We start from the raw sequence: 6,424 nt of genomic DNA, 5'->3' as shown, positions 1-6,424 counted from the left end.
GAAGACCCAGATTTCCGGGTCCCAGTTCCTTCAAGCATCCTTTGCCCTCCAGGTCAGGTCTAAAAGATAGTGTATCAGAGAAGGGATCCCTCTGCCGGGCTGGGACCTAGAAGGAAAGCCCAGGTAACAGGAGATACAGGAATGTAGCTTTTCTCTGTCCCTTTAAAGGGAGTGAAGCTTCTGGGTTGAAGAGGGAAAGAAGGGGTTTGTGTAAGAACAGGGTCTTCCCACGCTACTGTTTCTCCATCCTTGCTGGCACAAAGGTCATCCCCAAGTTCAAGGATCCCAGAGAGCAGGAAGTGCTATGATGGGTTTCCCTCCCACACAAACCTCTCTCAGTCCACTGAAGCCTGAAGAAGGATCTGGACATGTGGAGGGAGTGGGGGACTGCGCACTGTGAGAGAATGTTTGAGGTAGGCAGGACAGGAGGTCATGTGCGTACATCTCTCACGGGGATGTGGATAGGAGAAGGACTGGGACCCTCTGTGTGCTTTATTCTGGGATTTTTTTTATTCTTGGCATCTCAGCCAGGCCCTGAAGATTTAATGTAGGCCCAGTGTTAATAGGAGTCAGAATCCCCTAAGAACAAAGACCCTCAAAGCCTGGACCATCTACAGGGCATCCAGCCATCACAGTGACTAAGCCAGTGCAGATCTAGGCAGGGTGGGAGGGTCTTAGCCAGCAGAAAGGGGAAGGCCAGCCACTTTGGTTGGTCCATGCATTCAGTTCAATCCTTAACCTTCTCTGGATTCCAGGACTATCCAATAGGACACAAATTATGAGGAGCCTCACTCAACAGCTTGGGCCCTTAAGGGAGCCTTTTCCACTACTGACCTGGGGCTCAGGAAGGGCAGAGGGGGAAGAGTCTATAGGAGAGTTATGGGGCTCAGGAATGCTGCCAAGACCTACCCTCTTAGAAGAATAGGACAAGACAATAAGGAAGCACACGGAGTCCACGCAGCTCTGTGTTCCAAACCCCTTTACCCAAACTGCCAACAATAACAGGCTGCTCCGGGGCCCGCCAGATGCACACAGTGACTATCCTTATTTCCTTATCTATTTTGAGATTTATGGGGTTGTCCTGAGCCTTCGGGAAAACAGGGGTCATTATCCCCGTTCTACAGATAGGGAAACAGAAGCCCGGAAAAACAAAGATTCAGTTCAGAGGCAGCTACTGGCCAACTAGGGATAGCCAGGCATCCTGGCACTCAGTCCCAAGTGGTCCAAAGGAGAGCCTGGCAGCCATATTGCCTACTACTACACATCAGAGGGGAAGCATGGAAGGCCTGTGGTGAGTGGAGGGGGAGACAGACAGGATCAGGAAGAGGGAAAATGAATAGAAAGGGCGGAACCTGTGGTTACACTAAACTGACATGGAGGGATCCATTGGTGCTCTGGATTAGAGCTAATGCATAGTGAAGGCTGCCTCCGGGGTTAAACTTGAGGTTAGCTAAAATTATGAATGAGGCAGAGGTCGGATATGAGTTTGGAATTAGAGTTAAGGTCGGTATTAAGGTTCCAATTGCAGCTAGAAGTGCAGCAGGCACCGACCGCAGCTCCATGTTAAGGCAGGACTTTGTGCTATGGAAAGAAATCTGTTTTCAGTGTCATTCACAGATCCGCGTGTGTGTACAGGTTGAGGTAACTCAAAGGCCGGGTTGAAGTTGATTTAAGATTTGTTACAAATGAATTTGAACTGAGTTTGGGATTTAAGTCAGGAGAGGGTGGTTGGGGTTAAGATAGGAAGTGAAAATACATGATCAAGCAGCTTCAAGGTAACCACAAGTAAGAGATTTTAAGATATAGAAAGATAACAACCCCCACCACACACACACACACACACACACACCCCTGCTAAATCCAGGTTTGGCTCAATGCTGGAAGCACGGGACTGGAGCATAGTGAGGTACCCAGGGTCTGAGGGAGGGATTCAAAAGTGCACGAGCCCATATGAGAGGGGATGAAGCAACTTAATCCCATAACAAATGACAAATGTAACTTCTGAAGTCCTGCTCCACCGCCTGCTCACAGCCTGGGGAAGCTCCCAGATGCCAGAAGCTATGAGTAACCAGGGGATTCTGTCGCCAGACAGAACCAGAAGACGAGGCCCCTCAGAGAGATTTGCTGGGGGAAGGGACCCGATTGTGGAGCCCCAGAGAGGTTGAGGTTGAGGGGCTAGGGAAGAAATTAGAAAAAAAAAAAAACACTTTTGAGGGGATCACAGAGGGTTTCTCAAAGCTGGAAAAGGAGACAGCATTATCTTTGGTCCCCCATGACCTACTGAAGGCTAATTGTCACCTGCTTGCAATTTGGAGCCTATAAAAGAAGCTGTCAGTCTCCCTGCCCTATGCCATGGGGGTGGAGAGGAGGGGAGAGGGTACCAGTCATAGATCCAGCCCAGTGTTCCTACCTTCTAAGACTGGCCTGCAGCCCAGTGGCTCTTTAAGCCTCTGCCTCAGCAAAAGAAGAGGGTCCCACTCCTGAGAGGCATTCTGCTCTAAATCTTCCCTTGCCTTTCCTTCACCATCTGACTCTACCCCCATACACACTCCCACCCCCACTTCCCTTTCATATCCCATAAAGGTCCAGGCTGACACCAGAAAATCTTGGACTTCCGTGCTAGGAGAGGACAATAGCTCTTACTTCTATTTTAGGACAGAAATAAAAAGTTAAACACAAAGACCTAGAAGAGAGTGAACAGAGACTGTGAGGGATGGAAGAGGTATGACAAGCAATCAGAGCCAGCTTCAGAGATGTGCTCTAGCCCAACCCCAGATCCCTGTGGAGGACAGGCAGCCTAACCATCCTCCAAAACCGCCTATCAGCAATCCACACAAACCCCTAGTCCTTCAAGACCCCCAGCTGACTTGGGACTACAATCTGACCCCCTTTAGACCAGCCTCCCTCGTGGCCGGCCCCTCCACTCCCTTTTCCGTGTCCCCATGTAGACCTAGAGCTCTCCTCAGAACACTCGGGGATGAGTTTAACCACCTGAGCAAGTTTCAGAGGGGTTCCAGAGCAGGAGTTAGGAACTACCACAGGGAGACAGGTGGTATGATGTGGGTCTCAAAGCAAGGTGGTGGCGAAGAAGCTGGATTCTGGAAACCAAGGAACCACTGCAGCCGCAGACTCCGCAGCAGGTTTCAGTGAAGGTAATAAGATGTAGTACTACCAGGTGAGGCCAAGGGCAGGGGTTCAGAGATGGTGTTGGTGGATGAAGGATCACTCTTAAGTTCTGACAGGAAGGATCAGAGTCACGTTGGAGAAGAGCAGACCTGTTAGTGCTTAAGTTTGAAGATGTGCAGCGCAGCTGTAGATTGAAACTCAAATCAGAGCCACAAGCAATAGCTTCAAACACAGGTGGCCCACGTATTCTCTGGACCCATCACCCAGCCTCCCGAGCCTCTGCATTTGCACTGGCTCACCTCAGAAAGAGGGGGGACTGTAAGAGGGAGCCTGGGTGTACCCATATCTGTCCCATCACACAGTATCCCATTACTGACCTGGCTCATACAGTCTTGACTTCTAAAAGATCGACCTGGTCTCCAGGGACATGAGGGGGTTGACTGAATGTCATTGACTGAAGTGCCAGGAGGGCAAGCAGGGGTGAGAGGGAATCCCTTGTAAAGAGTGTGTGGAATCCTAATGCCAGAGCTGAGGGAAAACCGAGAAGCCTTCACGCTAAAGGTATCTTCACAGCACGAAGCTCAGCTGCATCTCCATCTCACGGACCTTCATCTGGACTTCATGCTGGAATGTGGGGAAAGAGCAGAGTCTCAGCTCCTCTCCTATAGCATCCCCATGGATGGGAGACAGAGCCAAGGGAAGGGACACTTAGCCCACGATGTGATGAGGCGTGCTGATAATAGTCACAAGGTCCTGCTTGGTGGAGAGGATGTTTAAAGAGAGACTGAAAAGGTTACTGATCATGATGAGCCGAGAGAGAGAGAGAGAGAGAGAGAGAGAGAGAGAGAGAGAGAGAGAGAGAGAACCCCAGAGGTAGCCAGAGCTGTGTGTCTCGGTGCTTGGGAAGTAAGCCAGGGTCCTGCCAGACACAATTCAGAAAAATGAAACCAGGAGTGACAGCTGGTGATTATTTTTGAACAGAGTAGATAAAATCCTTGAGCACTAAACCTCTTGGAACCTTCTACTCGAAACCTACGAGAACTTCACTGGGATCACAGCCAGGTCCTCAGGACTGATTCTGCAACTCAGATTGATTGGCCTGAACCATGCGCCCCCGTGTGTGGAGACAGATTTTGTGATGTATTAATCTCTATCTGTCCAGTGGGACCTTGGCTTTTGGACTTGTAGGAATAAAATTTGCTTTTGCTTCAATCTTTGGACTTTCCCATCACGTATCTTCAAAGAGAAGCTGTGGTCCCCTCAACCCCCAGGGTGGTCCCAGGCCTAGCCTGCTCTAAACAACTGCCCAGAAAGGCTTTGGAAGAAAGCTGGTATGGGGTTCAGAGCTTTTCCCACTAAGCCTGAACAGACAGGTCCTCCCTCTGCCCTCCCTGTTTGTTTCCTGTTGCCTGGATACCTGAATAAAGAACTGGATGAGAGAAGGTGGGGCTTGTCTCAGCTCAGCCAGGCCTGGCTGGAGAGGGAAGTGTTAACTCTCAGGGGAGCCATAAGCCCTGCCCAAGAGTAAGGAGGACGCCTCCCCTCCTTCTCCAGGTTCCTCCTTCCGATTCTTCCCCCGGAAGCCTCTGCAAAGCCCAGTTTCCAGAACCACCAGCACTGTCCCACGTAAGGCTCACCATGCAGAGTGGATGGATACAGAGAGCTTCCTTCCGCCTTAAAGATTGTGCACCTGTTTAGCGTGGCCCCAAGGCTAGGGCTGTGCATGTCACACACACGAAGACACTGGTGGACTGAGCTTTCTGAGCAGGTAGGTAGTGGGCGGCTTGTCTCTCAGGGAGAGCAAGCCAGGTTCTGCAACCATTTGCCTAAAACTTACAAAGAAGACTGGAACTCTGGCACTTCTCCAAGGCCTCCTCCAGCCATACCTTCTCGTGATTTGGTAGTACTCATTCCCATTAGCCCAGACACAGGCAATCTCCGGCAGGCAGCCGTGTAGGGAAAAAAAAATTCACGGACTCTGAGGAGTTTCTCCCAGGCCCTCCCTCCCTAGCCGACCTCCCTTCTTCACCTCCTCTTCCTGGGAGGCTGAGAAAGTCATGGCTTCAGCTGCAGCACTGCCCCAGCACCAAAGTCATCAAAGCCACTGAGACAGTGGCCACCCTTTTCAAGAAGGATATTGGCATGAATGCAGGAGTTTGAGCCTAAAGAGCCGTGGGGACAAGGGCAAGAGCTGTGAGCATTAAAGCAGAGGACAGGGGTTGCACTCTTTAAGGATAGATAAATCGTGATTTCCTGGGACGCATCTCAGTGCATGGAGAGAGATGTGGGTCACCTTTCGATAGGAAGGGACCTGAGGTCTCCACTAAGTAATTAGTTGCCTTGACCCACGGGAGCTTCCAGGCTTCACAAGAATGTAGCAGGAGGGGTGTGGTTGAAAGAACAGAAAGTGAGGAACTCTCTGTCCCTAAGCCTCCAAGCCTGTGTACCCAGACTTCTTGTCTAAGACTTCAGCGTCTTCTTTCTTCCGTCACCTAAACAGCTGCCACCTTTCCTCACCCCCAAAACCCTGCAGAGCTTTGAACTCTGAGAGCCCCTTTCATCCGAGCCTATTCAAAGTGCTTTTACTGAGACCAATTAATGCCCAGCTGTGACCCAAGTCACACGCAGGGGTACTGAAGCTTTCAGGAGCACCAAAGGATATCCCGGCATCCCACTGAGTCAGGGACTACGTGGCTAGGCCACCAGAGTTGGCAGCACCCAGCTGGAGCAGTTGCAAAGGTTCAGAGACTGCCCCATCCCCACCCCCCAAGCCACAGCAGAGCCTGGCAACAGGCAGGTAGGGCATGGAGCCCAGGCAGGAGCTGGGGCATATATGCCTGAGACACAGCTGCTTGCAGATCTGACAGTCTTCTACCCAAGTACCCAACCACTGGATTTCCTAAGGCTGGACCAATCCAGTCTGATGCATTCCAGACGCATAAGACAGGCTGTGAGATCCTTGGGCGCTAATCTGTACCTTTCTATATAAGACAATATAAATGCAGTAAATAAAGAGTCTGAGCCTGGTGTGATAGTGCATGCTTTTAATCTCAGAACTTGGGAGGTAGAGGCAGGTGGATCTCTGTTAGTTAGAAACCATCCTGGTGTATATAGTGAGTTCCAGGATATCCACAGCTACAGAGAGAGGGGCTATCTCAAAAAAAAAAAAATCTGCCATAACTAAGTTACTAATAGTTTGAGCACTCAAAACAACAAAACAAAACAAAACAAAAAACAGAAAAACTTTACATGAACAAAGAAAATACACCAACACCAGGACACCTCCTACTTATCTACT

This window comes from Mus caroli, unplaced genomic scaffold (assembly GCF_978045245.1).
Source record: "Mus caroli unplaced genomic scaffold, Mus_caroli_1 scaffold_1, whole genome shotgun sequence".
Taxonomy (NCBI): Eukaryota; Metazoa; Chordata; class Mammalia; order Rodentia; family Muridae; genus Mus; species Mus caroli.
The sequence above is the reverse complement of the archived record's forward strand: the minus strand, read 5'-3'. Positions refer to the sequence as shown.